The sequence below is a fragment of the Cyrtonyx montezumae genome, unplaced genomic scaffold (genome assembly GCF_038088225.1).
Source record: "Cyrtonyx montezumae isolate F1298 unplaced genomic scaffold, pur_monq_1.0 scaffold_4, whole genome shotgun sequence".
NCBI lineage: Eukaryota > Metazoa > Chordata > Aves > Galliformes > Odontophoridae > Cyrtonyx > Cyrtonyx montezumae.
In genome coordinates, this window is record NW_027072045.1 from 19372571 (window position 1) to 19384261 (window position 11691).

Below are 11691 nucleotides of genomic sequence, written 5' to 3' on the forward strand. Positions count from 1 at the left end.
AAACATCCCCAAGGAGTCCAAAGATCACTCACCCAGGCAAGGGAGAGCAAGAGGAGAGTCTGCAACCTGCTACGGAGAGCTCATCTGCAGAAACCTCCCCACATTGCTGCTTGCTCTGATGTAATGCTATAACATCCCTATGGAGGTAGAAACTCTGAAGCCATTAGCCCCTGCTATTTCAAAGGGTGCATTGTGGCGAAGTGCTAAAATTCTTCAAAATCTTATTTAAGACTAGAGGCAGTAGGGAGAGCACCAGGGTGCTGCAGGACAGCACAGTGCACCGAGCTGCAACCCAAGCACCCCAATTACTGAAGTGAGCTGTCACAGACCTCAACAGGTCTCCTCAAGTTATTCAGCCAGTATTGAGCTGCTGAGGAAACGTGTGACCTTCCTTGAAACCAGAGCATCAGCTCAGCCTGCATAACCTCGGCAGCGAGCTCAGGGCAGGAAGCACAGCAGTGAGCGATGGAGGCAGGAGCTTTGCTGAGGAAATGCATTTAATCCGAGCTACGCTGCAGTTTTTTGTTTGGGGAAAAAAAAAATGTTGATGCAGTAACATTCTCTGAAGGAACCAGGGGTGGATTAAAGGTCGCAGAGATAATGTAGCATGCTGGATTCATAGGCAGCAGATGGGGTGAGTAACAGACCCGCTGGGAACGTCTCCCTGAAGGGTCTTCTCTGCAGCTTTGCCTGCTCTGCTCAAGAACTGGGTTTGCACCTCTTTCCTATCAGGTTTCACCTCCAGCTCCCTTTGCTGGGTCTTGCTGCACAGCATACTCCTGGGCAGCGGGAAGAGATGGTTTCTCCTCTGCTGGAACTGTTTTGGGTGTCTGAGCTTCATACAAAAAGTTAAAACAGAGGTGATGCCAAGTTTACAGGTCACAGAAAGGTTAATGCAGGTTTCCCAGAGGTTTTAGAGCATGCAGTAAAGGATGCTGCAGTGCAAAATTTATTCCACCGTTATCACCCAGAGGAGAAAAATGCAGCCTTTCTCTCAACGGCTCTTGAAGCAGCAGGGTAAAAATCCGGCTGGGAAGCAACCTGCGCCCGCAAAACCCCCCCAGTATTGTGAGCTCTGTCCCAGCAGAGGGAGCCCGAGTTTATTAACAAATCCAGGCCCGAGATAGGCACTATCAAGGTGGTACCGAGCCCGAGCAGGATGCGCACTGCGGGAGGAGGGATGCTGCGACCAAGCTAAGGGATGGATGGTTGGACTTGTTTGTTGCACGGGGAAACATTCTGTATGGAAAGATGCAGCAGAGTCATGCTACAGTGGACGTACTGTGCCTGATCTCTGGATTCTTGAGCTGAATGGGAGCATTTGATCGGATTTGCCTGGGATTTTGAGGCTCTGTGTTACAGCGTGGAGGGCTTCGTTTGAGAAACAGGAGCACCTTCAGGACTAATGCCATGGGTGCTCCCATGGGCACAGAGTTATCTAGGAGTGGAAAGAGGATGCAGCTGGAATATGGGAGAGTCGCAGATCATTTTAGGTAGCGTTCAAACATCGTTTACATCAGTGCAAAGCCTCTTGTTAGCATGAGCCAGCCTGGCCAAGCTGAGGCACCTGTTTTAGAATCACAGAATTATTAAGACTGAAAAAGACCTCTGAGATCATCTAGTCCACCTACCAGCAATACTGCCCACTAACCGTGTCCCTCAGTGTCACGTCTACCCTTTTCTTGGGCACGTCCAGGGACGGTGACCCCACCAACACCTGGGCAGCTTTTGCAGTGCCTCATTGCTCTTTCTGAGAAGAAATTCTTCCTAATATCCAAGCTGAGAAGCTGAATGACAAAGAAGGATGTCTCTGGACTCAGGATGTGAAGGCAGATGGCTCAGGCTGTGCTTGAAGCAGCAGCCGGACATTTTCCAAGGCAACTTTTGAAAGGAAGGTTAAATTTCTCCAAGATAAGGAGAGCTTCAGTGAGCTGGAATGCACTGTAGCCCCCCTTTGCCCAGCTTGCCTTATGATAACAGCTGCTGTGTTGGAAACCTAATGCTGATGAAAGAGTTAAAGGCTGGTTGATGGGCAATATCGGTGACACACCTCTGAATTGAGCATACTCCTGGAGTGAGACTGCGGACTGGTGTTACTCAATGAATAGAGGCCACTCCAAGGGAGTTTTTCCTTGAATAGAATGGGGTCAGGGAGCCGCTTTGGGGAACAATAGTTGCCACCGGCTAGCTGAATTTCTTACAATCACACACCATACCCCCTGATCAAATAGCTCCTTTGTCAGCCTGATATAAAAACATGTCATACAATGATGATCTGGAAGAATGACATGAGCTGGGCTTTCAAAGAGATCAGAAGGGCTTGTTTGGCACAAAAAGAGCCCCCATCAGAGTCAAGACAGAAAAAAACGGGGGATAAAAGGGGGTGAATGGAAACAAACAGCAATAACAACAACAGCAGAAAAGAGGGCAAGTTGGAATCTCGGGTCTGGCTCATTGTGTTGCGTCCCATGGCCGCAGCAGCGCCGTGTGGCTGTGTTGGAGCTGTTCGGGTACAGACATGGATGTCAGATTGCGCTGCCATTGGGATCCCATTGTCATTCTGCACTGGGACAGAAGAAATTGCTGGATGGGAAAAGGTCACTTGGCCCAACGAATCATCTCCACCCCACCCCCCAGAAAGTGTCTCAGCAACATCTCTGCTTTCTCACTGTAGTTCTTTGCCTTTCTAATGCAATGTTCATCTGCTGCCTTTATGCCCCTGTACAAAGTTAAGGTTGCTCAGAGGGCTGCTCTGGTCCATCTGCTCATAGGAGCCAGAAAATGTCTTTATTCACCTCAGTTCTCTTGTTATCGTTCATATTTTTCTACTTCTCAGAGTGCATGCACTGTTTACAACCCTCTTCTCAGGGTTCACTGGGACATAATAGAGAGTTTTGATGGAGAGAAAGGTTTCCACAAATAATGCTTTAAGATGTGCAGGGAAGTGGATCTCTCTTGGCTGCTTCCAGGGGAACTGCATTCCTGCAGTATCTATCGCAGGAGTCCCAAGAGATGGCATTTGCATGCAATCACGACAATTATTTGCAAGCTGGAAAAGTTCAGCAGTTCTGGAATGAGGCAACTGGAGGTACTGGGCAGTTTCAGCACTTACAAGTGTAGGAAGCAGCTTATATTTGAGTTCTAACCTTGCATGGCATAAAATAAGGAGTTGGGATAGTCAGAAGAGATCATAGCATTTTGTCATTTTTATACCATATGCTGCTTGGCATGCATTCATTTATAGGAATAGTAATTGATAAATTGTGTTTACACAATACACTGCTTATTAAATACACAGAATATTTATAGGCACATCCACACCGTAGTGATGTGCATAAGCCAAATGGAATTACTGCTGACCTGCATACCTGAGCTCTTCCATTCCTTTACCTAAAAGTCTGTACTGCACAAAAGGAGAGCCATAATTAATCATTTATTCTCCTGCAACATAGCTCTGAACAGCTGTGCGAGCTGGCTGATAATAATTAGTGTATTTAGGATTGCTCCAACTGGAACCTGCAGGTACCCCACTTCTTACACAGGGAACCATAGCCTCTACCCTGGGACTGGGTGATGGGTGCCCCGTCCCTGGAGGTGCTCAAGGCCAGGTTGGATGGGGCCCTGGGCCCTGATCTGGTGAGTGGCACCCAGCCCACCGCAGAGGGTTAGAACCGGGTGGGATTTAAGGTCCCTTCCCATGTGAGCCATCCTATGATTTGATCGTATGAGTCTGTGCCACAACCATCTGGATGGTGTTTGTGAGTTAAGTTTGATTGTAGAAGTGGGGCATCTCTGTTTGGGGTCAGTATTGGTCACGAGGCTTTCTGTATTGTGGAAGTTCTGGATAGGCCAAGTGGACAACTTGTATGTTATCTGTGGGCAATCTGATTTGATGCAAAACTGCATAGTTTTGTTAAATGGTGTTGATAGCAACCTCTCCTCTGGCTCTGAGACTTCGGATAGGGAAGGGAAAGTGAAAAAGATGATGTTAAGGGAATATTAACTGCATCACTATTCCAAAGGTTGGGGGGCATAATGAAGTCAGGTTGTACACGCACCTCAATTCTGCCCTTTTGTCAGCAGGTGGTTGATCAAAATGTAAGTGACACAGTCACCCAGGTTGTTTCCACGTCACTTTGCCCTGCTGGTCCTGCTGGCTCTGCTCAGCTGGATCTCGCCTCGTCAAGTTTCCACCGAACCTCCTCGCATTCTGCTCTGGTTCCCATCCTGCTGTTATAACCTCGGCGTTGGGAGCAAGCCTGGAAAATTTCAGGATGAAAACCGAAACCTTCCAAAAGGTAGGAGCACATAAAAATCAGAGGATATTAATGCAGCAACAGCTGGACTTCTGCTTTAATAATGTATACTTCGTAGAGCACGTAGCGATTTGGGTCAGATATGGGTATTTCTGTGCACTTCTGCTAAAACAAACCCCACGCCACAGCAATACAATGAGAGGCTGCTATACTATATTAAAATGCTAATTACCAAACTCCTTTCTTTTGACGGGTCTACTGAAGGTACTTCAGATGGATACGTGAGAATTGATCAAAGATTCGGCAGGCTGTTGCCACTGCTCACTGGGCATTGCAACCCAAAGGAGAACCTGACTCCCATGAAAAAGATACGGTGTTTTTACAAGCAATAAAACCCGCCGGTCACTTGATTGCTATGGGGATGGGTACAACCAAACCAGGCTTTCTTAAGGCAGAAACAAAAAGGGACATGGGAGAGGGAGGGAGAGTGCGAATGAGCGGGAGCTGAATTGATTTCAGTCTGTTCAGGTCTAGCTGGAAAACACAATGCAGTGAAACGCTCCCTGAGTCGGCAGGCTTCTTTTCCTGGGTTTTTCCCATGGTTTGAAGTGGAGAGGGAGGGATGGCAGTAGAAAAAGTGTGTGTGTGAGAGAGAGAGAGAGACGGGGCTGTAGGGAAGGCAGAGAGATGAGAGACATCGCTTGGAAGGGTGAAAATAGTCCATTCCTTCTGGAGAGTGGAAAACTTTGATGTCAGCGTCTCTGGTTTTAAAGTGGCAGTGTCAGGTTCAGGCTGAAAGGCTCTGGTATTTGAATCTTTGTCTGAGCTTGCGCTCACACCTGCACTCCAGGCACCTGCTGGGTGCAGATGGGTGGTGGGAAATAGGCACACAGCAGCACAGGTCTGCATGGTTCCTGCTGGAGGCTCGTGCTGAGAGCCTCTCCTACTCGTTTGAAAGAATAGGACCAAATTTGTCATCTGTGGCACTCAGGTGATCCTGATAGACTTGATCCACATGTGTATGGCTTCTCCTTTCCTCCATTTGAAGAGCAGAAAGGTTTGCACCCTGGTGGAGCTGCTGAGCAGCAAGACCATCCTGCTGGAACCTTCACCCCAGATTCTGCCATGCACTAACATGCTGCAAAAGTAAAGCATTGGAGAATTATGCAGAATTTCAGATCAAGCCAACGACAAATGCAAATGTTGCTGTGCACAAGGTGGCTTGTGGGTCCTGATGGGACAGAGACAATGAATCAGTGTATTTCCCATTGACAGACCTCCTTTATCAAAGGCAGAGATTTGGACTAGAATCCCACGAATGTTGGCATTTTCCTCCCCAGTCCTCATTTTCAGTGAAAGGCCCACTTTCATGGCAGGTGGGCTGGAGAAGGGAGGTTTTCCTGACTCTCCGTTCTTGGATTTATAATCTGACACGCTGTATGCACATGTGCTTGTCACAGGACTGTGTGAGGTGCCCACCACCATTCACGCGTTGTCCAGCAGATGTTATAGCCATCAAGTATGTTTTCTTCCTGTTCCAAAGGAAAACATTCTCTATTTTGGGATGTGGGATTTTTTTTTAAACTGATCTAAATAAACAAACAAAAATAGTGGTGGAGAGGTAGGACTTACATGATCATAAGAAACCTGTGTAAATGAGGATCTAAGCCTGTTCCCTGACCCATAAACTGGGTTAGTAATTAGTTGCTCCTGCAGTTTGTTGTCACAAAACCCGAGGTTAGGTTGAGGATGGTTTGGAAACCGTGAGCATTAGCAATATGGGATACCCAAACCTACGCTTACTGAAGTGCCTTGGTTGCTGCTTACAATGGGATCTGAGGCTCTGTGGTCACGGCAGAGGTCACGTTCTGTAATTCTCCAAATCTGTAATTGCTGCAAGTAATTAGGCTCTGTCTCAGTTGTCTGGTCCAGGCAGACCCAAAGCTGCTTTTAGGGTTGGGTTCGTCCGCTTTTCTTATCTTGCTTCGTAAGCAGAGCTTCAGTTATGGCAGCAGAGGACCCTCCTGTGACCGTGGGCACAAAGAGTTGGGACACCACCAGACTTCCCCTTGGACAGGGTCTGAGTGGAAGGAAGATGCAGAACAAAACAGTATCACTGCCACTGTTACAGTGAGTTTACTCTCAGAGTGCTCACGGAATGCTCCAACAAGTTTTGGAACAACCTGTGGAATTCATGAAAACTGAGTTGAAAATTGCTAGAAGCAACTCTGAAAGTCTTGTTCTTACTCTCAAAGAAGCCAACGGGAATTTGGACGTTTAGTTCTTTAGGCTCCAAGTATGAAAGGAAAAAGCCCCTGAAATATCTTCATAGGTAGCCCCTATAAAAGCACAAGATTCAAAAGCATTCCTGCAGGAGATCAAGGACGGTCCAGCCTTTGAAGCTGGGAGGATTGGGAAATTTAAAGATCTTTGTGGCAATCATATTGTGCCATTAGAAATCTACCATTTGGAATTGTAAAGCATTTAAAAGGAATGATTCCAAATTCCACAGCTGTCTGGTGAGTGACAACTTGATGTGGCCTCAGGGGTAGGAAGAAGGTCATTGTTGGGAAAACAGTTAAAATGAACATTTTCTGAACAGATGCTTTAGATAATACTTTGATAAATGAGGTTAAAAACAAATAATATAATCCGGGTGACTTTCAGAAAATAGCAGACTGGCAAAACAAACAAACCAAGCTCAAAAGGCAAAGACAAGAAATAGGTGCAGGGTTGGCACTCAGAAAACAGTAACAGAAGACTGTTCAAAATAAAACAAACAATAAACAGAGCCTAAACCAGCAAGATGAGGCAATTCTGCTGGCCTGGGGAAGTGATACTTATTTTCTTTTAACTTCACGGCAATCTATGAGAACTTCCATAACACTCAAGAGTGGACTTTGATAGATGAAAATATTTGACAGTCCATTTTTATTAATTTTTGTTTTTCTGAGCCCTTGAAGCAGCTTAGCTGCTGCTGGAAATACAAAAGCGTTGCATGTGCCTGGTGAGTGGATAATGAGAGCGATCCCCTTGGTTTAGTATCTTTGTCAGCAGAGTGTAGTGAGAAAAGTAAACAAAGAGCATCGCTGCTGACAAACTGATTTATGGAATTGTTTGTTTTCATAATTTTCAGCATGGGTATGAATAAAGGTCCTGATCCAGAGGCTGCTAAGTACCTCGTAGGGATGGCTGCTGGCCGGGTGCCCCTCGCTCTCACTGAGGGCTCCTTGTAGCTGTGGTTTGGAACTATGCAGAATAGGGTCTGTTGGGATTATTTTTAAGGGAAGATCTTTTTTTTTTTCTCATCTTTTTACAGAATCCGTACCAAATAGTTTCTAGCTCTGATTTCTTCTGGCAGACCTTTTATAGGTAAAACCAAATCAATACGTATAAACTGGGGGAAAAAAGGAGAGAATTCACCCTAAAATTCAGCATAACCTTTTAATTTTATCCTCTTTAATCCTTTGATATTTTTTGTGCTTCTCCTGCAGAAAAGCAATTCTGCTAATCACCTTTGTGCCAATCCCTACATTCCTGACAATAGCGTGAACAGCTTCCATCAAAGTCTTTGATGTGGGAAAGACACACACACACACATATAATCTGAAAACAATTCAGCTCCTTGGTTCTCAATGGCGAGCACTCTGCTTTAATAGAGTGCGAGTTCCGTGGAGGTTTCTAATCCTTTCTGCCAAACAGAAGAGACACAGTCAGGTAGCACACCTTATTCAGAAGTTAAAATAACATGTTACTTGCTCTCAGAGAAAATCAAAACAACTCAAGATCAAAAACAGATTCCGCCGACCTGAACGGGATAGACTTTCTACTCAGATAACTCTTGATCTAAGTGTGTAACAAGTAACCTGCTTTAATCCCTCAAAGCGATGGTGTTACAGATAAGTACTGTAGTAGCAGAGGAGGTGTCTTAAGTTTCAGAAATACACAAAAGCATTGGTTGGAAGGAAAAACAAAACAAAGAGCTGTCCACATGATTGTGTCTTTAGCTGGAAAGGTGTATTTGAGGGCACCGCAAAGAAGAATAAAACCCCTTGAAGACAGGAAAAGAAAAAAGGAAGAAAAGACAGGCAGGTATTGAAATGGAATTTCTTCCAAGCTGGATTTCACTGACTTGTGCTGTTGAAGCACAAGGCTTACAGGTGTCAGCCCTCATTTTCAGCTTGCAAATCCTGCAAGCTATGATGCTGGAATGATCTGCTGCTTCAGCATGGAACCCCCCTCTATTTTCTAGAGGTTCAGGGAGGTCATGAGCCATGAAAGGACTGGAATATTTGTAAGATTTGTGGAGGCTGTATTATTTGTTGACTTATCCTGCACTGGGCACCTGCACTGACTTCATTATTAGAGCATGACCATTGTATGGTAATAATCATGTTACACGTAGAGGTTTAGAAACGCTTCCAAACCTTCTATGCTTCTTGCTCCCACAGACCCATGCAGTTCGTTCAGCATTGCTGAGAAGACGAGCACAGCTCAGCCTGTGATACGCAGTACTGACAGCTCCACAGCAGAAAGCAGCTGACAAGTGTACCCCTTGCAGGTCTGCTCCTCGTGCAAAGAAAGAAGGTAACAGACCATCATGTTTGGGTAAAGAATAATTACTGTTGCAGCGTTGTTAGGCAATTATCCACATCACAAAAGGACATGACTTTTAAGAGCCACATATCGCTGGTTTCTTCACAATACTGTTTGTGACACCTGTTTGGATGGTATTTGACCCTCTGTTTCACTGGTTGTAAACGTGTTTCATCTTAGCCAAATCTTTCATAGTTATTTATATCTTGGGTCACTAATTGGAGAGTGCACAGTCAGACCCTACTTCTGTGGATGTGCCCCTTGATACTTTGGCTCTTGCATTGCCATATGCTACGCTGCATGTGGCACTTTAAAGACGGTCTCCTTCCAACATGCACTTCAGTAAAGGACTCAAGCAGAAACAAGGCTCTGGAATAAGGGTGTCATAGTGTGCCAGGAGATGTCAGGCATGGCAGATGTAGCACCTGTGTATTGACAGAGCCTAAAATGAGAAGGGGCCTTAGATGATCTAGTCTGATACACCGCGTCAGGACTCGCTAGATCAATTCCTGATTTTAAGTTGTTGTAGTCTAGTCAGTTTCAGGGGGAAAAAAAACCAAAAGCTGATATTGTTTAAAATAGCTTCCCTACAAAAACATGTTTTATTTATAAATGTTTCCTGTCACCTTCTGTCAAGTGATCTTATCACTTCGTCTGCTAAACTGAAGACCCTGGTATCACCAGATTTTTCTTCCTGTTTCAGTGCTTGTAAGGTATGATCCCCTCACACCTTAACCTCTTTAAGAAAGCTAAACAGACTGAGCACTTTGGTTCTCACTATAAAACGTTTGACAGTCCTGCAATCATTCTTACTGCTCTTCTTTGAAAACCCACTAGTTTTTCAACATCCTTCTTGAAGTGTTGGCTGGACAAATTATTTCCAAAGCCGTCACAACAGAGTCAAAAGCAGAGGTAAAACAACCTCCTGGCTCTTGTTTGTTTCCCAGCCCTTTGGTCACAGCACTGCAGAAGGAGCTCACGTTTAGCTGATTATTCATCTTAATGAAGTCTTTACGGAATTGCAGCTTTGCAGGATAGAGTTACATCCTTTCAGTGTGACCTACATTCTTTGTTCCTAGATGTGAGACTTTACATTTGACTTGATTGAAATACGTATGATTTGATTATGCCTAAACTTAACATAAGGTTACACAGCCATAAGCACTCTTGGCCTCTTCCCTGAGGCTTTGTGCCTTCGAAAAACTTTGCTAATAACGATTTCGGGTTCTTTTTCAGGTCACTAATAAAAACACCAAATAATGTAGGATCCATATGCTGTCTCTGTGGAATCCCACTGGAGAAAGACCAACTTGATAATAAACCTCTCTTTAGAATAACAATTTACAACAGAAGATCACTCATCTTTTAATAAGTTTAATGTTTCAGACATTGACAAAGTCTATTACAAAAGTGCTAATTATAATTACATGTTTAAGATTAATGTCATCAAAAAGACACTGAATTCACATCAATTCTCCATAATCTTTTGTTATGTAACATTTGTTATATTACCTCCCTTTCAATTGGCCACTTAAGTCCTGCACCAGATGTGCTGTTATTTCACCTGAACTTAACTGAGGTTTTGAATTTTTTAATTACTCTGGCCATCTGATTCACTCATTATAAAACACTGATAAAACATTTGCTGTCTTCCGATCCTCTAGAATCTCTTTGACTTCCAAGGTGCACTGAAGCTCAGTGTAAATGGACCAGACAGTTCCTCAGCTGGCAGTTTTGAACCTCTCAAATACAAGGCCTCCATAGCTGGTGATTTGGATATATGAATATTTGAGTGCTTGAGATTAAACAGATCAGATAACCCTCTGGAATACGATGCAAGTAAGTGTTTAAAAGGCCTGTCTGCTATGGTAACCTCATTATATGCTGAAATTTATTTTCCACTTCCACTGTGCAAAAGGACCTGTAGTTTGTGGTTGGTAAACGATGCCTGTACAAAGAATTCCAGGTAACTGATTTACTTTTAATAATTTATATACTTTTTAATTCTGAGGCAGAAGTTTCCCTGAGCACTTCAGGATCCTGTAGAGTGGAAAATACAGTAAGAAAGAATAACACACCATTGTACTCATATTTTCCTGCTCCACTGTCTGCGAAGGGCTACTTTGCCATTTTGGACCAGGATCCTCTTGTGTTGTCAGTACTCCAGGCTCCTGTGGATGGCAACAATGACTCAGTTATTATGAACTGTTCTTCGTGGTGTTGTGCATATATGTACAGACATACATGAACGAAGCGTGACCACTTTTTCAGCCCGTGCTCCATGGAATGGATGGCACCAAAGGGTCTGAATGACAAGCCAGGCTTAAGTCCTCTGCAGCAGGGGCCTTTCTTTCATAAGGAAGAACCTTTCTTTTAAGTGGCTCAGGGAATCTGGGAGTTGAGAACTGCAGCGTAACACCAGATGACCCCTGCTGTCATCTGGTGGGTGACAAGAACTCCTGACTCTGCTCAACGGTAATTAATGAGCAGTAATCACCTTGCTGTTCACCTTCCTTTGCAGGAGTGCTGTGCCCAGCCAGGTGGTGGAGCAGATGCTCTGGTTACCCATGATCACTGCTCTGGCCATTAATTATTCACATTATTAAGATGACGTTATTAATCTCAGCTATAAAGAATAATAACCCAAGCACGGGCCGGTGGAGAGGGTAGCAGGGAGCGGGAGTTTAGCGGCGGATCGAGGCGGGGATAGCCCCGGTGGCTCCCGGTAATGAATTAGTGCCCTAACGTCGGTGTCCCCCCCCGCCCCGGCCGCCGCCGCCGCCTCCTCCCCCAGAGGGGGGCAGTGACAGGCAGCGGCTCCTGCCCCATGTGACTGGGG